General features: G+C 43.0%; 1 protein-coding gene and 1 long non-coding RNA gene across 22 annotated transcripts in view; both read left to right on the top strand.

Moving 5' to 3' along the window:
* The window catches only part of PICALM (phosphatidylinositol binding clathrin assembly protein), a 120,530-nt gene that overhangs the window by 4,421 nt on the left and 92,590 nt on the right, over positions 1–23,519 (top strand). The window lies entirely within an intron of this gene.
* Positions 1,909–4,006, top strand: LOC135980939 (uncharacterized). Its single transcript, XR_010597906.1, has 2 exons — positions 1,909–2,451; positions 3,442–4,006. It is a non-coding gene; the product is annotated as an uncharacterized LOC135980939 (long non-coding RNA).

The raw sequence follows: 23,519 nt of genomic DNA on the forward strand, positions 1-23,519 counted from the left end.
GCATTTTTCTAAAGCACACATTTTGGTAGTATTTGTATGCTTCATATTTCTTTAAAAACTTGATCTTTTATTGGCAGTCTTAAATCAAATTATGCATGAATCCTAACAAGGTCAGATAAACTTGTCCCAATGTAGTAGTCTTAAATTTGTTTAAATTGTGCAGGAACTCTGTATACATGTACTTGGTCTAGTATAACGTGCATACGTGCTTGTTAGGAATCTTGGAAGTCCCCTTGTAGTTCAGTAACAGATGTTAGATTGTTTACCATTTCCAAATAGTTCCAATTTAAGAATAACATCCCCTTTTACCTTGCTACAATAGATTTAAGTGGCCAGGTGTTCAAAAAAGCAAACTACTGTCTGTGTTTTAGTAGGAACCTCTTCTTCTGTGGTAGCTTGCTAACATTGCTTTACAAATTTATTAGAGCATAAGCTTGCGTGGACTACAGCCCACTTCTTCGGATGCATATCAGAAGTGGGCTGTAGTCCACGAAAGCTTATGCTCTAATAAATTTGTTAGTCTCTAAGGTGCCACAAGTACTCCTGTTCTTTTTGCGGATACAGACTAACACGGCTGCTACTCTGAAACCTAACACTGCTTTGTGTTTTAAGAATGATTTAATAATATCCATTCTTATGCACTCACTCCAGTTTCCTGCCAACTCAAGTTTCTTCTTTAAGAGAAGTAATAATTTGGGACTAATACCTTGCTGGCATAGCACAGGGAGGCCTTTAAAAGTTAAGGGTCACCCTTGCATTGGATTTGAAAGAAATATCTAAGCAATGAATGTTTAGCTAAATGTAGCTGAATGCGTGGCTGCAGCACAGCATAAGAAAAAGAAATGATAGCCAAAGTTAACTTGGCATCAAATTGTTGTTTTAGTTGCTTTCTCTTGCTATTTCACAGGTTCTGTGTGTGTTTTAGAACATAATTCAAGCAAGCAACTCTGCTGGAATCTGTAGTGCATTTTTGTGATAGTGATTGACATTGTATGTAAAGTGGTGTTATGGTATTTGTTGAATATTGATTGGCATACTCTGCAATTTATAGAAGTGGATCTTGGAGACAGTGCATACTTTTCCGTTTGCTCTATATTATGACTAGTGGTCGGTCAGCAATTAACACCTTTTTAACCTCAGAACAGTTTTAGTATAATTATTATTAGCCCTTGGCTACACTTGGCAATTCACAGCGCTGCTGCGGCAGCGCTGTGAAGCGTGAGTGTAGTCGCGCCGCCAGCGCTGCGAGAGCTCTCTGAGGGGAGTAGCTTGCAGCACTGCGAGCGAGCATGCAGTGCTGCAGGCGCTGATTACATTGGCACTTTACAGCGCTGCGCTCGGGGGGGGACGGACACGTTTTCACACCCCTAAGTGCAGCAAGTTGCAGCGCTGTACAGCGCCAGTGTAGCCAAGGCCTTAATGTCGTACTCAAGTCTGTGTTAACAGAAAATTCATGTTACAAGATGTTTGCAACAGGTTGGGTATTGGAAGTCCAGGTGAGCAATAGGGCAGTCAGTTTGAAGTAATTCATATGCTTATTTTTGGATTTAATTTTATTTAGGTAAGCTTTTCACAAACTGATATAACAAACATAGTAAAATGTACAATTAAACTACCTTTGACTGTGGTTCTTTTGCTGAGTAATGTCTGAATGGACCATTATATGTTTAAACCTGATCAAAATATTTCTTTTTTAAGGAAAATGACAGCTTGTAGGAATCTAAGGCATGAAATAATTGGTCCTTCTACACCAAAAAATAACTCAGCCCCTCAGTTTCTAGGACAAAGCATTAGAATATGTCCTGGAGGGAACAATGCTGCAGTGGCTGGAAGATGGAGTAGAAGACTTAATAGGTGTCCTCAATCTCTGACTCCTGTGGTTTTGAGTCTGTGATTCATTTCAGAAATGTGTTGAGATGGGTCATTGTCTTTCAAATGACACCGAAAGGTCAAAACATTAAAAAAAAGAGCTCCAGCATGGACCATACGGGAGATACTGGATCTGATCGCTGTATGGGGAGACGAATCCATGCTATCAGAACTCCGTTCCAAAAGACGGAATGCCAAAACATTTAAAAAAATCTCCAAGGCCATGATGGACAGAGGCCACAGCAGGGAATCAACACAGTGATGCATGAAACTTAACGTGCTGAGATAAGCGTACCAGAAAACCAAAGAATCAAACGGATGCTCCGGGAGAGAGCCACAGACATGCTGCTTCTATGCTGAGCTGTAGGCCAGCACCATACCCCACCCCTGTCCGTGGACTCCGATAATTGGGTACTCTCAGTTGCCATGCCTGAGGATTTTGCGGACGGGGAAGATGAGGAGGAGGACAAGGTTGAGGAGAGCACATCGTTCTCCCCGACAGCCAGGATCTTTTTCTCACCCTGACTGAAATACCGCCTTGGGAGGGTATCCCGGACTATGAAGCCATAGAAGGGACCTCTGGTGAGTGTACCTTTGTAAATATAAAACAGGGTTTAAAAGCAAGCGTTTTTTAATTATTAATTTGCCCTGAGGACTTGGGATGCATTCGTGGCCAGTACAGCTACTGGAAAAGTCTGTTAAGGTGTCTGGGGATGGAGCAGAAATCCTCCAGGGACATCTCCATGAAGCTCTCCTGGAGGTACTCCAAAAGCCTTTGCAGAAGGTTTCTGGGGAGAGCAGCCTTATTCCGTCCTCCATGGTAGGACACTTTACCACGCCACGCTAGTAGCAAGTAATCTGGTATCATTGCATGACAAAGCCTGGCAGCGTATGGTCCCGGTGTTTACTGGCATTCAAGCAACATCCATTCTTTATCTCTGTGATATCCTCAGGAGAGTGATATCGTTCATGGTAACCTTTTTGAAATATGGGAATTTAATTAAGGGGACATTCATAGGTGGCCGTTCCTACTGAGCTGTTTGTCTGTGGCTGAAAAGAAATCCTCCCTGCAGTTAGCCAAGCGGTGGAGGGGTGGGTGGGGGGGCCATTGGTGCTGAGCTGTTCGCGTTTGGCTAGCAGGGATCTTCCCTGATACTAGCCATGCGGTGCAGTGGGGGGAGGGTTAAAGCGGTCATCCCAGAGAAAAAGATCGGGGTGGGCTAGTTTGGTTTCTGCTGCTGCACGTTAACACAAAAACCACAGCCCTAAATGGACAACTCAACGGGCTTTGCTTGGTATGGGAAAGGAGGGTGCTGTTGTTATGAAGGTTGCAGAAGCCGAAAGACTATGGCTTACCATGGCCGCCTGCAAGCCAAATTCTGTTGCCCGGTGTGTTTGATCTCGAACAGCAAAGCCGCAGGCACTCAATACAAGATGCAAAAAATGACCTTGTACCGAAATCACATGTGCTATGTAATGTGAATAGTGGTGTTCACCGTGAAAGAGTATACCCATTGTTCTGTAAAATGTATCTTTTTAAATACTTCTCTCCCTTTTTTTTTCTTCCTGCAGCTGCAAATGTTTCAAGCCTCCCTCCTCCATCCCAAAGGCTATCTCAGATAAGGCGGTGAAAAAAATGCACGTGCGATGAAATGTTCTCTGAGCTCATGCAGGCGTCCTGCACTGAAAGAGCTCAGCAGAAAGTGTGGAGAGACACAATAGCACAAGACAGGAAAGCGGCCAGTGAACGTGAGGAGAGGTGGCGGCAGGAAGATCAGAGGAGGCAGGATGCAATGCTGGGGCTACTGCAGGAACAAATGGACGTGATCCAGCATCTGGTGGAGGTTCAGGAACGTCAGCTGGAGAGACTGCCGCTGCAGCCCCTGTTTAACCGCCCTCCCTCCTCCCCAAGTTCCATAGCCGCCGCCTCACCCAGATGCCCAAGAACATGTGTGTGTTGGGGGGGGGAGGGGAGGCTCCAGACTCCCAACCACTCCACCCCAGTGGACAGAAGGCTATCATTCAACAAGTTTTGAAGCCTTTTCCTTCCCTCCTCCCACACCCCACCCAGGCTACCTTGTGAGTTATTTCCCTATTTTTATAATCAATTAATAAAGAATACATGGTTTTTAAATAATAGTGACTTTATTTCCAAGCTGTGATCGAAGGAGGGAGGGTGGTTGGTTTACAGGGAATTAGTCAACCAAGGGTGCGGGTTTTCATCAAGGAGAAACAAATAGAACTGTCACACGGTACCCTGGCCAGTCATGAAACTGGTTTTCAAAGCTTCTCTGATGCGCTTCCTGATGTGCTCTTCTAATTGCCCTGGTGTCCGGCTGCGCGTAATCAGCGGCCAGGCGATTTGCCTCAACCTCCCACCCCGCCATAAACGTCTTCCCCCTTACTCTCACAGAGATTATTGAGCACACAGCAAGCAGCAATAACAATGGGAATATTGGTTTCGCTGAGATCTGAGCGAGTCAGTAAACTGCGCCAGCGACCTTTCAAACGTCCAAATGCACACTCTACCACCATCTGCATTTGCTCAGCCTATAGTTGAACTGCTCCTTACTACTGTCCAGAGTGCCTGTGTACGGCTTCATGAGCCATGGCATTAAGGGGTAGTCTGGGTCCCCAAGGATAACTATAGGCATTTCAACGTCCCCAACGGTTATTTTCTGGTCTGGGAAGTAAATCCCTTCCTGCAGCCGTTTAAACAGACTAGAGTTCCTGAAGATGCGAGTGCCATGAAGCTTTCCCGACCATCCCACGTTGATGTTGATGAAACGTCCCTTGTGATCCACCAGTGCTTGCAGCACCATTGAAAAGTACCCCTTACTGTTTATGTACTGGCTGCCTTCTGGTTCTGCATAAACTGCACGATAATACGCGAGGTGTTTACAATGTTCATAACTGCTGCGGTGAGCTGAACGGGGCTCCATGCTTGCCGTGCTATGGCGTCTGCTCGGGCAGTCCAGGGAAAAGGGCGCGAAATGATCGTCTCCTATTGCTTTCACGGAGGGAGGGTTGACTGACGACATTTACCATTAACCACCTGCGACAAATTTTTGGCCCCATCAGGCATTGGGAGCTCAACCCAGAATTCCAATGGGCAGCGGGGACTGCGGGAACTGTGGGATAGCTACCCATAGTGCACTGCTCGGAATGTTGACGCTTGCCACGGTACTCTGGAGGCACACTGCCAAATTAATGTGCTTAGTGTGGACGCATGCACTCGACTTTATACAATCTGTTCCCAAAAATCGACTTCTGGAAACTCGGAGTAATTTCGTAGTGTGGACATACCCTTAGTATTAGATAGAAGCAGCCGTTCTGCTGTCTAGCACTAGAATTGCTAAAGGTAGCACCCTTTAAAAATGCTCTCTAGTATTCTCTGTATGTACACTTACTATGGTACCTTGTAGTAGTTTCCAATTTTAACTACTGCAGGCACCCACTGTGTCAGCAATGGATATCTATCTATCAACATTTGTCGGACATGAACCATAGTGAGATGGTGGAATGTGCCCAAGAAGCAATTCTGTAGTCTGAAACAAACTCTGTCCCTTTCCTTTTCTAACATATTGTTGTAATGGGTTTAGTTTGAACATGATGGAATTTCACAAATGTAATTAATATTGTTGGCATTCTGATCAGCATTGACGTAAAACAAATGTTAACTGAGAACAGAATTATTTGTTAGTGAAACCAACATCCAAAAGTGATAATCCTTACTTGTATGCCAAGTGATAATCCTATTTTGTAAATTTATAGGAAAAATTAATTTATAGAAGGAAACTTTGTGTGACATTCTGAGATGAGGTTGAGGAATTCTTTAGAGTTGAGATGAGAAGAAAACTACTTTTTCAGCATTAAAATCAGCACTGCATACAAACTTAGCAGCATCATTCCTGCTTGGCTAGAAACTAGAGGGATTTTAATGCAAATTGTGAAACATCAGTTTAATTCTTTGAAAATTTGCATTTCTTCAGTATATTGGGTGTACTCAACATTAACTGTTCTTTATTCTCGAACACCTTTGCTAGTGAAATTTTTAACATGCTTAACATTCACAGTTCAAATTTTAGAAAATTCAGATGAAAAATGTTTTCATGAAACTATTTTTAAAAATGCAATAAAACTATTGATTTGTTTTGAACTAAATACTCTGCTGCGATGTTTGCATCCCAAATATTGCAGCTTTGAGAACCTGACAGTAAAACTGACTTTCACAGTCCACAATGGGAGAAATTCAGGAAGTGTTTTACTAAATTCCAGGTTAGTAAATAATTTTAAACAAATCTCCTTAAATTGAATGCCCCTGTAACGCGGCCATAAGTTAAGCAGCAACATCTCTAATATCTCATTAGCTTACTAATGTTTAAATTCAAAATATCTAGATAAGCAGACAACTTTATATTTTGATACTAAACTAAAGCTGTTGTTTTTAAAATCCCATTTGGGGTATAATTACACCTCTACCTCTATAGAACGCTGTCCTCGGGAGCCAAAAACTCTTTTATGTTGTAGGTGAAACCGCGTTATATCAAACTTGCTTTGATCCACCGGAGTGCACAGCCCCGCCCCCCCAGAGCACTGCTTTACCGCGTTATATCTGAATTCGTGTTATATCAGGTCATGTTATATCGGGGTAGAGGTGTATTTGCAAAATTATGCCTCTTCAAACTCCGCTTTGCAGTTTTCAGTGGATTACAGCTTCTTGTACTTTGCTTCGCTATGTTACAGATTTCTTCTTTGTTATAACCGTAACATGTAAGGATTTAGTGCATGTTTTTGTATTTCATGCTTTCCTTTTTTGCAGTGGGACTAGTTCTTATGTTAAGTGAAAGATTGAGGTAATTTTTTTTGCATTTATTTTGATTAAACTATAAATTGATTGAAGTCAGCATTCTCACTGACGAGTGGGTCTTTGTTCAGTTTGAAAATTAGATTCATTTTTATTTTCTTAACGTGAAAATGTTAACTGCAAGTGAAATATTCATAAGTTACAATTATGGCTGTAAATCTCAACCAACTATTACATACGATATGTTTCCAATTTTTCCGAGTCTTGGCTTTACTTTCTTCAGTTCTATTTATTTACTTCAAATTGATGTGTCTGCATAATTAAACCAAGAGTAAAGGCAGTGTAGCTATGAGGTTTTTTTTTTTTTTTTAAACTATTTGTTTGCAGCTCATTCTTACTTTGTATTAGAAAGAATCACTTCAGTACATGTTATTGGATACAGATACGGATAAATATATGCACACCAACAAAGTATTCCAAATTCTTTCTTGCACTAATATTTGTTCAAGCTAACTTTACATTGGTAGAAAAGCTGATGTAATTAATGAACTAGCCTGTATTTTTTTCCTGAGATCCATTTAGTAGGTTTATGATTCATATGATAATTTGCCTCCTTCCATATTGTATGGCTGAAACCATAATATTGTTTTATTCTTAGTTACGCTGTCTTCTTAAAACTGCGACCAGCTGTTTGTAAAATAGAGGAGTTACTGTATTGTTGAATAACATGAAAATATTTTCCTTATCTCTTAAAAATGTAATTATTATTTCCCCCTCTACATTCAGTGTTGCTTCCCTGTTAGCTAATCTCAGACAGTGACACCCCTTTAATGGACAGTTTTGGTGTTTAAATTTCTGTGCCATGATTCTTAAAATATTTCATCTTTCACTTTGATTAAAAATTTGTTAGTCTTTTGAATGACAATCCATGCCACTTAGTGTCTTTCACTAATATAGACTAATTTTAATTTGGGTAATGATTTATTTCTAAATTCTTAATCCAGTTGCAAATGTATACATTATTCCTCCTTCCCTAAACTGTTGTGTATTGTATTGCTGTATACCTACTTCTGAATTTCACCCAGTAATGGCTGTATTTCAGCTGTGGAGAATAGTGCTGGAAATCTAGTATCTAATGTCACGGACTAACTTGTGGGTGTCAAAAGCAAAGACTTTTTTTCTAGCTATAAAGATGATTTTGAAAGGTTTGTTTATACTTGTGTGCTGACCCCTCCCACCAACCTCTTCATTAATAGGGGATAGTGTCCACATTTCAGTGTGTGTTCACCTTGAGTTTAAATTTCTGTTCTGGTGGATTTTTCTTTTTCTTAACAAGCATTTGAAATGCACAGTAGCCCTTTCTCTTCTTCGTTCATACTATCTGATGGAAAGAGTTTTGACCAGTGACAGGTAGATCCATAAACATTGGAAGAACACGGACTAAAGTAGTACATGGGGTGTGTTTTGGGGGAGGGAGAGGGAGGGAGGGTTGAGAGTATTAAAAGCTGTGGCATAATCTAGCAGTTCTCTGATTTCGGCAATTCAGAGAATTTGTTCTGCATGTACTAAACTGTTTGGCATGATCACTGCAGCACTGTTGATTTTGAACATTGTTGAATTTTTTGGTCAAAATATAGCTCAGAAAACCCTTTCTCAATAAAAAAATACACTTCAGCTGTATTTTTTTCAAGTGTTTTAAGGCTTAAGATAGGATAAATGTATCCTTTATTTATTCATTCCTCATAGGTACAAAGCACTTAGAGCAAAGAATAAAAACAATAGCAGGCCTACATAAAAGAGTAATGTTAACACCTTGGTAAATCATTCTCTGCCCAGCTAACTCCATCAGTTGCGAGAAGTAGATAGCCCTGGCTGAAAAAGTCTGAATCTCTGAATGGGGTTGTTAGCCTACCCAGTTCTTCCTTTTTTAGGACTTTTAGGTTTTAGATCTTGTTTTATCCCAGACTTATAGCCTTGGAAAGACTAAACATTCTAGACTGGATGGAGATATACAGGTAGTTCCTTCCCCCACTGATAGCCCAGTCGCTTTGAAGGTGTGTTTCTTAGGCTATCTTATCTCTATTGTTTCATGTCCCCTGGGTTTTCCCCATTTACAGCCTCCTTTGATTTAACTCCACTAGCTATACTGGCAAACATTAATCTAGACGAGGCCTCTAGTGGATGGCCTCAGCTACAGTGCATACATTAGTTACATTTTCTCACTGGCAGATGTTTTTAGTCATTTCAATAAAATTAAAGGTTAATATGTGGTCTTGTAATAAGCTAACTTTGCCATGTAACTTCCAATTTCATGCAGACTTCAAAGCTGCATATGTACGTTGGAATGCCTTACACAGGTCTAAGGCACTTTGTAGTAGGAAAGGCCTTTCAGCATCAATGCTTTTCAGAAACTGGAATACTGAATCTATAGGAGTGCTTTAACGATGCCAATGCAAGAGCTAAATCTAGGATCTTGGTTTATCTTATTAAAACTAAACGTAAATAGTTCTTTGGAAAAGTGCGTCAACCTGCCTGAATTACAAGACAAAAGTAGTGTTTAAATATATTTTTTAAAAATTAGCATTGCAATGTCAGTGATAGGGTAATTGAAGGACTGCTGAGACGTTTCTACACTCTACATTTATGAAGTTCCCGTTTGCCAAGATGCTTCGGGTTCGGTAAAACAAAATAAATTAAAAGGCATGACTACACAAATTGCCCTCCTAAGTCAAATAAAAATGAACGAATAGCTCTACTGAAAGAGAGAGGGACAGAAATGGAAAGGAAGCCCTCCTGGTATAGTGAATGGCATAGCTTGACCATGGGATACTTTCATGCTATTGCCAAGATGTTTTTTTCATAGGAGAGGTAGGGCCAGAGATGAATTAAGCTTTTGTGGGGCCCTGGACCAGAGCAAGTGGTGGCCTCTCCCCACCCCTTCTGCCTGCAGTCCCTCCCCCGCACTTCTACAGGGGAAAAGGGGGTAGGGCGCGGGGGCCTGCTGCCCCTCTGCCTGGCACTCCTGCCGGGGTACAGGGTTGAGGCACAGGGGCTTGCCTGACCCTGCTCCCTGCCAGGAGTGCTGGGTGGAGTGGGTCTGGGCGAGGGGGCACCCATTTGCCCTGGGCACCTGGGCGTGGGTCGTGTTCGCCCAGTTGCTAATCTGCCACTGGGCAGGGCATATACTTAAGGGTCCTGCCGTTTTTGTCTCAGAGTAACTTCTTTCAAATCGGGAGACCAGAGCAAGCCTTTTGCATTTGCCTGCTACCAAAGCTTATTTTTTCCCCAAGTAACTTTGAAAGGAAACTAAGGAATGAGGTGTAAAGTTCTGTTCTGGAATAGATAATAGTTAATAGAGGAAGATGTGGTAAGTGGTCAGTTTTTAATATGGAAGGTTAAAATAGGATACCCCTAACAGGGCTAGTGTTTGTTTATTACTAAGCTAGGGAAGGGGGTGAACAGGCAGTACAGAGGCAGGTGAAAATAAAGGTGGGAGGAACTCAAGGTCATGCTGAATGGAAAGAATAATTTGAACTGCACATATGTATTGATTAGTTCTGAACTAACTACATTGTCAGAAAAAAAGATCTAGACAACATTGTAGCTAGCTCAGTGAAAATCTCTATTCAGTGAGAAGTGATAAAAATAAAAGAATCAATGTTAAGATGTATATGCAATAATAATACAGAAAGTTATGCCATGACATAGATCGATGGTACACACTCACCTTGAAGATTATTCACTTCTGATCACCCCACCTCAAAAGCTACATAGGAGAAACAAAGCATCCAGAGAAGGATGACTAAAACTAGAAGCACGGGAAGACCCGTATGTGCTTAGAGCAGGATGGGGCAAACTTTTTGGCCCGAGGGCTGTGTTGGGGTATGGAAACTGTATGGCGGGCGTTCGGAGTGGAACCCCCTGGCTTCCCCTGTGCATAGGAGCCGGAGGAGGGACATGCTGCTGCTTCTGGGAACCATGCAGAGTGGCCCCCGACCCTGCTCCCCGGCGGGAGCTCGAGGGCTGGATGTGGCCCACGGCCTGTAGTTTGCCCACCCCTGGCTTAGACACTTGGGGTATATCTGCCCTGCACACCCTGTATCATAGTTATAAATGACAGTGTAGACAGTGAGGCACAGCTTAAGCAACTAAAGATGCACCTCTACTCTACACGGCTCTCTACGTGACCAAGCGGTGCCTCTCTTGTCTGCACTGCTATATTTAACAGTGTAGTGTCCTGCTGCTTTCCCACTGCTGGAGTCTTTCCCTGCCAGCAGAAGGGCTCTGGCCGGGGGGAAGTAGCCAGGAAAGGCACCTCCTGCCACTGGGGCTTTCATTGACGCGTAGCTACATATTGTAGTGTGTGCTCAGCCTGCTTTTTGCTGCAGTGTGTAGCTACACATTCCTTGCATGGAGCCGCCAGTGGTGTGCAGCCTTAAATGATTAATACTGCTTAAGTTGGACACGTACTGGAGATATAGACTGGTAATCAAGTTGGCAAGTTATTTGGGTGCTCCTTTTTACTCAAAAAGAACAGGCGTACTTGTGGCACCTTAGAGACTAACAAATTTATTTGAGCATAAGCTTTTGTGGGCTACAGCCCGCTTCTTCAGATGTAGCCCACGAAAGCTTATGCTCAAATAAATTTGTTAGTCTCTAAGGTGCCACAAGTACTCCTGTTCTTTTTGCGGATACAGGCTAACACGGCTGCTACTCTGAAACCTTTTTACTCAGAGCAACTTCTCTTAAATAGTGAAACTGGAGCAAGCCTCTTTCATTTACCTACCACCAAAACTTCTTTTTCCCCAAGTAACTCTGTTGGGAAACTAAGGCGTGAGATGTAATGCTAGATTAAGGAGTCACCAACGAAACTGAAAGGCAACACGTATGAAAGCTTTTGAGAACCTTACCCTGTGAAAAACAGTTTCCTTTCATCAGTGTCAAAAGTGATTTAGGAGTTTGTCCCCTTGAAATACATTGACACTTAAGCACGTGTGTGACTTTGAAGCCTTTGAAAAATTTATTCATGTTGAATAATTAAACTGGGGAACTCACTGCCTCAAGTTTTGGCCAAGAGTTTTGCAGGGTTCAAAAGTAGTATTAGACATTTATGAATAATACCCAGTTACAGTAAACACTCACCTCTAAGGTATATAAATGTTTGTTTCAAGAGAACTGCATAATTGTCCATCATGGGGTTTTACACCATTCTTTGAAGAATGTGCTACTGACCACTGTCAGATTAGGTGGACTCTGGATCTCATCTCCTATGACAATTCCTCCTTTCCTGTAAGTGATCCTACAGTAATATAAACAAAATGTTATTCCACCATGTTACTCCAAAATTGTAGAATCCATTGCAAAGGAAAAATAACAGCATTGTGTCTAGGAAGCATCCCAAAACACTTTACAGTGTATTCTGTCTGTGCTTTTGAGATACAGCAGCTTTGTCAGCATGCTTCAAGTATTACTGTGCTCACTTTCCCTCTATTTCTGTAGTTGAAAATGCATGGAAAATATTTAGATAGCCAAATACCAACCTAGATAATTAAAATCTACCTAAGACACTGTGGCTGAGTTCCTTACTTGTGCAAAATGGCTCTATAATTAAAAAGTTGTCATGTCTGCTGTTTTTGTTATAAAAATTATGGCATGTCAAGCAGCCTGACCCCCTAACACTGAAAAGCTTCCAGCGACAGGTGGTATGTAGTTGCAGGTCACAAACATTTAGCTAAAATTCCAGCCCAGTACCTAATGCTGCATCTTGCTAGCTAATTCTGTTCCTTACGGTACGTCTACACTTACCTCCGGGTCCGGCAGCAGGCAATCGATGTTCTGGGATCGATTTATCGCGTCTGGTCTAGACGCGATAAATCGATCCCGGAAGTGCTCGCCGTCGACGCCGGTACTCTAGCTCGGCGAGAGGAGTATGCGGCATCAACGGGGGAGCCTGCTGCCGCGTCTGGACCCGCGGTAAATTCAGACTAAGGTACTTCGAATTCAGCTACGTTATTAACGTAGCTGAATTTGCGTACCTTAGTCTGAAGTGGGGGGTTAGTGTGGACCAGGCCCTACTTGTCTATCAGGTTGACACAATTTGTCCATTGCCTCCATCTTGGCCTGCATTAGATTGTGGGGGAATTCTTTTGCCTTGTTGATTACCAACACCATTTGTCCATGTTGTAAACAGTTCAGTCACCTAAAGGACTTCTATAATTTAGCAAATAGTGGTCAGCAGGACTTGAAAAATGTACTAATCTGTTAGTTAGAAGCCTAATTCTAATAACCAGAGGTAGTTACCCATGGCATTTAGGCAGAAGATTTTTTTTTTTTTTTTTTTACTCTCCTCATTCAAGACTTTGAGGCTTCACTTGTGAAGATTTTATGAACTCTAAAAATCTGAAGTGGTGCTCGCCACACTGCTCTGCTTCCTAATGCATTTGTTTGAAAGTAATCTCTCTCTCTCTCTCTATTTGGCTTGCAGGTAGACCACATTTGCATTATTGTCATAGAGTTCAGATTGCAATCTGGGAGTATTAAACTAATACAAGTCATTATTTACCCAATAACCAGGGCTTGGAAACTGCTTGCATATACCCATTTGCTCTGCTGACCCATTTCTGAAGCTATCATATTTGTTCTCAGGAACCTCAGCTTCTAGCTTTTGGTGGTGAGAACCTCAAATGTAAGCTACCCAATGCTGAGATGTCTTTGAGTCTACAGAGAACTTGAAATAATAGCCTTGAGAGGCATGAACTGCCCATTAACAGCTCAAATGAGATGATCCCCGATCCCCACTGATCATTTCAATTACAGCTTGTATTACCATGGTAAGTAGGAGCCCAAATTATGGATCAGGACCATTGTGCTAGGGTCCAAAAAAAGTCTCTGACCCCAGATGTTTACAATCTAACAATGAGTCGATACAGATAGACAAATGGAGGAGTACAAGGAAATGTGAGAGGCTAACGTTCAGCAGGATAGGCAGTGGTTTCAACTCATCAGTGGCTTAACTTGGTTATTTTTGTAGGCATCATAGCAAAAGCGGGATAAAAAGTTACCTTTGGAGATGTTTACAGGGAGCTCCTTCCAGGTGTGATGGTGGCATGGGACAAAGCCCAGAGGGGTTAGAAAAATTAACAAGTGGATGATGGCACGATAGGCACGAAGTTGATATTTTGATAGTGAACAAGAGATGATAGGGCAGGCTGTGAAGAGCTTTGAAAGTAAGAATGAGCAGTTTGTGGGTATAGTAGAGAAAGGGGGAGCTAATGGATGAAGTCAGAGTGAATGTGGACATCAAACAGTTCTTAATTTGTTGTGTAAGAAAGACAGAGGATCATAGATCTGTAATCATTTTATTGAGTAATGTCTTATTTCGGTGACCAAAGTGGATGGCATTTGGGAAATGTCAGTTTTCCCGCCCAATCAAGGAATCAAGCCCATAGAACTGTACTTTCAGACCCTCTCTGGAGTACACAAGGCCTGAGACTTGAGCTGTTTTAAGTTTACTGAGTGCAGGTCTACACTTAAAACACTACACTTAAAACGCTGTAGCACTTTAATGAAGATGCCTCCCCGAGAGGCGGTAGCTATGTCGATGGCAGAAACTCTTCTGCTGACATAAAGCTGTCTACACGGGGGATAGGTCCGTATAACTGTCGCACAAAGTTGTGGATTTTTCACACTCTTGAGTGATGTATTATACCAATGTAAGTCTGTAGTGTAGACCAGACCTTACCTTACCTAACATCTCAGAGTAGTAAGGGTCTGTTCAAACAGTTGCCATAGAAGTAAATGTTAGGTATGACCTACACTTAAAAATTAGACTGACCGTACTACATCGATTTGGGCTGTGAAAAATTTAACGCCTTGAGCAACATAGTTAAGTTGACCTAACCCTGGATGTAGATTTGGCTAGGTTGATGGAAAAATTCTTCAGTTGACGTAGTCACAGCCTCTCAGCAAGATGGACAAAACTACAAAGATGGAGAAGCCCCTTCTATATATGTAGGAAGCACCTACGCTACAGTGACATAGCTGCAATGCTGTAGCTGTGTCACTTTAGTGGGTGTAGGGTAGGCGTGCCTTTAGAAGCTGTAGCTAAAGCAAGAGCACTAATTTTTGTGTCCGTTGAAACATGGTCTGATTTAATCTAAATGAGGACTTTTAGGTGTAAATAACAGTATGAAACTTAAAATTTTAGTTTGGATGACTGTTTTCCTCCATTCAAAAGAAAAAAGGAAAGTACAAACTGATGACATCATCCAGTGAAAACCGTTTGGATATACAGCCAACAATTACTGTTTCATATTAAAATGAAAGGTTGCTGTTATGCCTTTCTACACTGATCAGTCTGGTTAGATAATGAGACTGGGGGGAAAAAAACCCTGAATCTCATCTTGCCTGTTATATTTTGAAAGACTTTGGAGTATATTTGTGTACTGTAGATGCCCCTTAAACTTGATTTCTATCCATGTTTTAGAGGTCTTTTCCTCTGCATCATTTGAACCCTAGCTCTTGAAATGACAAACGGTGGGGAAGAGGATGCTTAATCTGCTCTTTTGCTTGAGAAACATTAGCAGCGTAGGCTCCATACTCCCTTTCTTTACTGCCTAGGAGACTGAAATTGTTTCACCTATTTGGGAATTTAATGTAGACAGTCCCAAATTGCCAAATTGATTTTTTTACCAAGTATGTGTGTCTAGAAATGAAAGATACTGTCTATTTTCTTGTAACTACACAAAGGAAGTCTGGATTAGCAGATTACAGGTCAAGACATGCTATGCTTAACATTTGTTTTGTCCAAATCTAATTTTTTTCCTCTGATCTCAATAAATCTAATTCTAGTCAAACTAGTCCTCTGGTATTGGCAAACAGCATGTTACAAACATTGATTCAGATTACAGGTGGCTTTTGACACCCTTTTTTTGAAAAATCCACACCCTTGCCCAGAGTTCTTCCAGGGAGGCACATCAACTCATCTAGATATTTGTTTCAGAGTAGCAGCCGTGTTAGTCTGTATCCGCAAAAAGAACAGGAGTACTTGTGGCACCTTAGAGACTAACTAACAGATTTATTAGAGCATAAGCTTTCGTGGACTACAGCCCACTTCTTCGGATGCATATAAAGTGGAATAAATATTGAGGATATATATATATATACACACACACACACACACACATACAGAGAGCATAAACAGGTGGGAGTTGTCTTACCAACTCTGAGAGAGGCCAATTAAGTAAGAGAAAAAAAACTTTTGAAGTGATAATCAAGATAGCCCAGTACAGGCAGTTTGATAAGAAGTGTGAGAATACTTACAAGGGGAGATAGATTCAATGTTTGTAGTGGCTCAGCCATTCCCAGTCCTTATTCAATCCTGAGTTGATTGTATCTAGTTTGCATATCAATTCCAGCTCAGCAGTCTCTCGTTGGAGTCTGTTTTTGAAGTTTTTCTGTTGTAAGATAGCCACCCACAGGTCTGACATTGAATGACCAGACAGGTTAAAGTGTTCTCCCACTGGTTTTTGAGTATTATGATTCCTGATGTCAGATTTGTGTCCATTAATTCTTTTGCGGAGAGACTGTCTGGTTTGGCCAATGGCATATATCACATTGGTAGATGTGCAGGTGAATGAGCCCCTGATGGTATGGCTGATGTGATTAGGTCCTATGATGATGTCACTTGAATAGATATGTGGACAGAGTTGGCATCGGGCTTTGTTACAAGGATAGGTTCCTGGGTCAGTGGTTTTGTACAGTGATGTGTGGTTGCTGGTGAGTATTTGCTTTAGGTTGGGGGGCTGTCTGTAAGCGAGGACAGGTCTGTCTCCCAAGATCTGTGAGAGTAAAGGATCATCTTTCAGGATAGGTTGTAGATCTCTGATGATGCGCTGGAGAGGTTTTAGTTGGGGGCTGAAGGTGACAGCTAGTGGTGTTCTGGTATTTTCTTTGTTGGGCCTGTCTTGTAGGAGGTGACTTCTGGGTACTCGTCTGGCTCTGTCAATCTGTTTTATCACTTCAGCAGCTGGGTATTGTAGTTTTAAGAATGCTTGATAGAGATCTTGTAGGTGCTTGTCCCTATCTGAGGGATTGGAGCAAATGCGGTTATATCTTAGAGCTTGGCTGTAGACAATGGATCGTGTGGTGTGTCCTGGATGGAAGCTGGAGGCATGTAGGTAAATGTAGCGGTCAATAGGTTTCCGGTATAGGGTGGTATTTATGTGACCATCGCTTATTAGCACAGTAGTGTCCAGGAAATGGACCGCTTGTGTGGATTGATCTAGACTGAGGTTGATGGTGGGATGGAAATTATTGAAATCATGGTGAAATTCCTCAAGGGCTTCTTTTCCATGGGTCCAGATGATGAAGATGTCATCAATGTAGCGCAAGTAGAGTAGGGGCGTTAGGGGACGAGAGCTAAGGAAGCGTTCTAAGTCAGCCATAAAAACGTTGGCATACTGTGGGGCCATGCGGGTACCCATAGCAGTGCCGCTGACTTGAAGGTATATATTGTCCCCAAATGTGAAATAGTTGTGGGTGAGGACAAAGTCACAAAGTTCAGCCACCAGGTTAGCTGTGACATTATCGGGGATACTGTTCCTGATAGCTTGTAGTCCATCTTTGTGTGGAATATTGGTGTAGAGGGCTTCTACGTCCATAGTGGCCAGGATGGTGTTTTCTGGAAGATCACCGATGGATTGTAGTTTCCTCAGGAAGTCAGTGGTGTCTCGAAGATAGCTGGGAGTGCTGGTAGCGTAGCGTCTGTGGAGAGAGTCCACATAACCAGACAAGCCTGATGTTAGGGTGCCAATGCCTGAGATGATGGGGCGTCCAGGATTTCCAGGTTTATGGATCTTGGGTAGCAAATAGAATACCCCTGGTCGGGGTTCTAGGCATGTGTCTGTACAGATTTGTTCCTGTGCTTTGTCAGGGAGCTTTTTTAGCAGATGGTGTAGTTTCTTTAGGTAATCCTCAGTGGGATCAGAGGATAATGGCCTGCAGAACGTAAATTTATTAGTCTCTAAGGTGTAGGGTGACCAGACGTCCCGATTTTATCGGGACTGTCCCGATATTTCCTTGTTTGTCCCGCATCCCGACCGACGTGCGGTCGGGACACTGGACAAACAAGGAAATGCGCCGGAGCCTGGAGCCCGGAAGTGCTCGCGCCCCCTCCTCCCCCCCGCCCCGACTCCACCCCCTCCTCCCCCGATTGACTCCCTCCCCGAATCCCCGCCTCTTCCCCGGGCTCACCATTCCTCCTCCCTCCGCAAGCGCTGGAGGGAGGCCCGGGAGACTCAGGGGAAGCGCGGGGCCGGGGTGAATAAGAGTCCGGACCTGGTCCTGAGCAGGCAGGACTCAGTTGGATGGTAGGGAGAGGAGGGGGGCGGCCCGCGGGGCCAGGCGGCAGCTGTTGTTCTCCCCCCCCCGGGCAGCGGGACTCGGGAGCAGCCGCTGCTGCAGCTCCCACTGCCGCAGGGGAGGAAGCGGCCGATGGCCAAGCTCGGCGGCTGCGGCGCCTCCGAACCCCCCGAGCCTTGGCCTGCTGCGGGGACCCAGCAGCGCGCACGCTGCGCCCAGCCCTTGGCCAGTCGCGCCTGGGCTGCTGCCCAGCTGGTGCTATCCCGCGGCGGCCCCGGGGCGGAGGCATCGGCAGCCCAGCCCCGTTCGTTCCCCTGCGGGACCCGAGCTGGACGGGGGGGCTGGGGCCTGCTGCTCCGGGGCCGCCGCGGGATAGTACCAGCTGGGCAGCAGCCCAGACGCGACTGGCCAGGGGCTGGGCGCAGCGTGCACGCTGCTGGGTCCCCGCAGCAGGCCCCAGCTCGGGGGGTTCGGGGGCGCCAGAGCCGCAGCCACCAAGCGCCATGGCCGCTTCCTCCCCCGCGGCAGTGGGAGCTGCAGCAGCGGCTGCTCCCGAGTCCCGCTGCCCGGGGATGAGAACAGCCGCCGCCTGGCACCGCGGGCCGCCCCCCTCCTCTCCCTACCACCCAACTGAGTCCTGCCTGCTCGGGACCAGGCCGGACTCTTACTCACCCCGGCCTCGCACTTCCCCTGAGTCTCCCGGGCCTTCCTCCAGCGCTTGCGGAGGAAGTGTTGTTTTTTGTTTGTTTGTTTGTTTTTGTTTTTGGCCACGCCCCACCCCACCCCCCGACACGCCCCACCCCGGCGTCCCGATATTTGACTTGGGTGATCTGGTCACCCTACTAAGGTGCCACAAGTACTCCTGTTCCTTTTGCTAGATATTTGTCTAATTTTACCACAGGCTACATAAAAAGCACTGGCAAAGTCAGTACAAACTAAAATTTCATACAGACGACGACTTTTTTATACTGCTCTATATACTATACACTGAAATTTAAGTACAATATTTATATTCCAAGAGATTTATTTTATAATTATATGGTAAAAATGAGAAAGTAAGCAATTTTTCAGTAATAGTATTTTGCAAGCAAGTAGTTTTTAAGTGAGGTGAAGCTTGGGGATATGCAAGACAAATCAGGGTATGTCTACACCACAAATGTTACAACACGGCCGTGGCAGCGCTGTGATGTGGGCAGTGTAGACACGCTTTATCGCCGGAGAAGAGCTCTTCCAGCGATGATAAAAACCTCACCCCGAACGAGCAGTGGTAGCTTTGCACTCCCAGCGATAAAGCACTGTCTATACTGGCGCTTTTCTGCATTAAAACTTTTGTCACTCGGGGGGTGGGGGAAGATGTTTTTTCACACCCCTGAACAACAAAAGTTTTAGTGCTGAAAGTGGCAGTGTAGAGACAGCCTCAGACTCCTGAAAGGGGTGCAGTAGTCTGGAAAAGTTGAGAGCCACTGATTTAGAAGATGTATACAGATAATAAGTTTCCCAAATCTATTTTCAGAGGGGTAGCCATGTTACTCTGTATCAGCAAAAACAACGAGGAGTCCTTGTCGTACCTTAAAGACTAACAAATTTATTTGGGCATAAGCTTTCGTGGGCTAAAACCCACTTCATCAGATGCATGGACTGAAAAATATAGTAAGCAGTACTATAGCTTACAGAACTTTTTCCGTAAGTGCGGATTTTTGTAAGTCGGGTTTGCGTAACCTGGGGAGTGTCCGTATAAACATTACAGCACATGAAAAGTTGAGAGTTGCATTACCAAGTGGAGGGGTCAGTGCAATTAAGGTAGAAGTGGCCTATTCTCAACAGTTGACAAGAAGGGGTGAATAACAAGAGAGGGGAAAATTACTTTTGTAGTGACTCATTCACTCCCAGTCTTTATTCAGGCCTAATTTGATGGTGTTCAGTTTGCAAATTAATTCCAGTTCTGCAGTTTCTCGTTGAAGTGTGTGTTTGAAGTTTTTTTTTTTTTTTTTTAAGAATTGCCACTTTTAAGTCTGTTGTTGAGTGTCCAGGGAGATGGAAGTGCTCTCCCACTGTTTTTTGAATGTTAAATTTCTTGATGTCTGATTTGTGTCCATTTATTCTTTTGCATAGAGATTGTCCAGTTTGGACAATATACATGGCAGAGGGGCATTGCTGGCAAATGATGGCATATATCACATTGGTAGATGTGCAGGTGAATGAGCCCCTGATGGTGTGGCTGATGTGGTTAGGTCCTATGATGGTGTCCCTTGAATAGATATGCGGACAGATTTGGCAATGGGGTTTGTTGCAGGGATTGGTTCCTGGGTTAGTGTTTTTGTTGTGTGGTATGTAGTTGCTGGTGAGTATTTGCTTCAGGTTGGGGGACTGTCTGTAAACAAGGACTGGCCTGTCTCCCAAGGTCTGTGAGAGTGAGGGATTGTCCTTCAGGATAGGTTGTAGATCCTTGATGATGCTCTGGAGAGGTTTTAGTTGGGGGCTGTAGGTGATGGCTAGCCTACTACTCTAGAAAATTAGGTTGACCCAGCAACATTGCTCAAGGGTGCAAAAAATCCCCTGAGCGGTGTAGTTAAGATGACCTAAGGGATGATCTACACTGAAAAGTTAGATTGATATAGCTGTCTCTCAGGGGTGTGAAAAATCCACACCTGTGAGAGATGTAGCTAAGCCCCCCTAACTCCTGGTGTAGATAGTGCTAGATTGATGGATTCTTTCATCAACCTAGCTACTGCTTCTCTGGGAGGTGGAGAATCCCTCCCATCAATGTAGTAGCATTTTAAGCGTAGACATAGAGTTAGGCTACCTTCCTTGCATGTGAGCTTGAAGAGACAGAATTCGCACTTTGATAGTTCTCTCAATGTTGCTTGTACTTGATATATCAAATAAGATTTATTGACTCTGATCTGACTAGTGGTCTGTTCACTCTTATTGTGACATTTGTGACTTCATGCAATTGATTTGAGTAGTGATAGATTTTGGAAATTTGTATTTGAATACATCAGTGTCTGAATATTGATTAGGGATGGTGTATATGGATGTTTGAACTGCTCTAATTGAAAGTTAGTTTCCAAAAGGTTTTACCAAAGTTGGATTTGTTGAAATAAAGTTAATCCCTTGATTTTTTGGAAAGTGTGTTGCATAATTTTTTGTTGTAGCTGTTCATCTGCCTCAGTGTTCCCTCGTTACAGGTTAACATTTTCTGAAAGATCTGGATAAAATATTTTCTGCACATGGAATTCCTTATTTATTCTGGAATAAGTGTCCACACATGGAGTTAATCAGGAATAAACCCCATGTATAGACAAGCTGCTAAGACTGCTAAATCTGTTCTAGAGTATCTGGTTCAAATGAGAATAAACTCTGAAAAACAACTGGGACCTGGTTAACTCCATAAAGGGTTTGTATCAAGGAGAGTGAACACTCAGCATCCTCTGCCCTGTTCCAAAATGGTCACTGGACACAGATTGAAAAACTCTTTCCCCTTGGTTTCTGCCGTAGGACCACTTACCCTCATCATAGACCCTAGGTCCCTCTGACCAGAGGGGCTACTCAGACTTTTCATATGTCCAAAATGAGCTGCACATACCACAGTGAGCCAAAAGGGATTAACTAACTTCTTCCTGCAAAGTCTGACGCTAACTAAAAGTGGATCAATATGAAAGCCCAACAACCGTGTTAAAAGCAGTTTGGCTAGCTTTAATCCAATATTTAATTTCACTTGAACTGCTAACATTGAAGTTGCTATGTGCAGCACTTGTCAGGAAATGCCAAAGTCCCTGGGGGGGTTCCGCTTTCCTATGGGGCATGGGTCACTTGCAGGTTTAAGCAAGTGTAAATTATAGATTCATTGTAACTTGAAGTCCTTAAATCATGATTTGAGGACTTCAGTAACTCAGCCAGATGTTATGGACAGGAGTGGGTGGTGGGTCAGGTTATGTGGCCTGCAATGTGCAGCAGGTAAGACTAGGTGATTGATTGTCCCTTCTGTGTTAAAGTCTGAGTCTAAGTCAAAACTGCCTATGCAACCTTAACTTTGCCCCTGGTGTGTGCCTATGGATAATACTGTCTTTAATTATATAATCACAACTTTCATCTTTTTTTCTGGAGCCCCTCTGCTTCATTTAGATGCTTATTGGTTGATGCGCAGTGAATGTTGCAGGGGGATACACCAGTTCATTTGTGCACTATTTTTGTCTCAGGCCTGTTTTCACTGTTACATATCCTATTCTACATCCATTTGCAGTGGAATGAGAAATCTTGCATAAACACACATTTATGTCCAATAAAATGTGGCAGGACTTTTATAAAACTTTGTTTTTAAAATCAGTGCACATGCATGAAGTCTTTTTTGGTGAATTTTTTTAGTTTTGTTTGTTTTTTTTTGCTTTAAAACTTTTTAACTTGCTTCTAGTACTTGGCAGAGTCTAAACTCACTTTCATTAGGTCACCTAAAACCATATGTCTTAAGCTTAGGGACTAGCTAAATGATGAATTTGAATGTGCTACCGCAAACTGGAGCTATGAGAGCTGGGTTTTTTTTATAATAAATATCTCCCCTCCAATATTTAAATAGCTGTACTGTGCTCAGATTTAAAACAAATCCTCCTCACACAGATGGCATGTTGAGTATTAATCCTGAAAGGAAAAGTTAGAGTTGGTGATAACCAACTGCAGAGGCCTTCTAGACAGGAAACCCTGCGGCTCCATTAATTATAGCTGTTGCTATGTGCTTGGCCTCCAATGACTAAGCACATAGCATCTGCTTCGCCATGTAGTTCTTGGTCACGTCATCTTCCTCTTCGGCTCATTTGAAGTTAATCCATATGTTACTGCAAAAGATTTCTTTATTGGCTACGTGTGTGTTCTGTAGAATTAAGTTAGAAAAGTTTCATAGGAAAAATTACCAAAACTATTAAAAAATGACTTGTTACAGTTCCTTTTATGTAAAAGTGGAATCAGCTGCTTCCTCCTCCTTTGTGTTTTGGACTCAAGGGTTTTTGTGCACAAAATGTGAACTTAATCCAATATATAACTGGTGTATGTTTTATGGAATGGATCCATGGACCCATGTTTGAATCAAGAAATCCACTTTTTCTTGACCAGAATTATTATTAATCTAACTACACCTCTACCCCGATATAACGCGACCTGTTATAACACAAATTCGGATATAACGCAGTAAAGCAGCTCTTGGGGAGGGGGCTGCGCACTCCTGCGGATCAAAGCAAGTTTGATATAATGCAGTAAGATTTTTTGGCTCCCGAAGACAGCGTTATCTCGGGGTAGAAGTGTATCTACTTATTAGAATTAGTTTACCCAAGAGTATGAAGGGTAAGAGGCAAATAAAGAACTGCTTTGTGAAATCCAGCAAGCTCTGTTGTCAGCAGTTCACCTCTTTGTATTCCTGGAAAGTTGAAACTAATATGCATTTTTATCCAAAGTTCTTACTGTGTGGTTGTTTGTATTTAAAAAGAAAAAAAAG

The sequence above is a fragment of the Chrysemys picta genome, chromosome 1, assembly GCF_011386835.1.
Source record: "Chrysemys picta bellii isolate R12L10 chromosome 1, ASM1138683v2, whole genome shotgun sequence".
Classification (NCBI taxonomy): domain Eukaryota; kingdom Metazoa; phylum Chordata; order Testudines; family Emydidae; genus Chrysemys; species Chrysemys picta.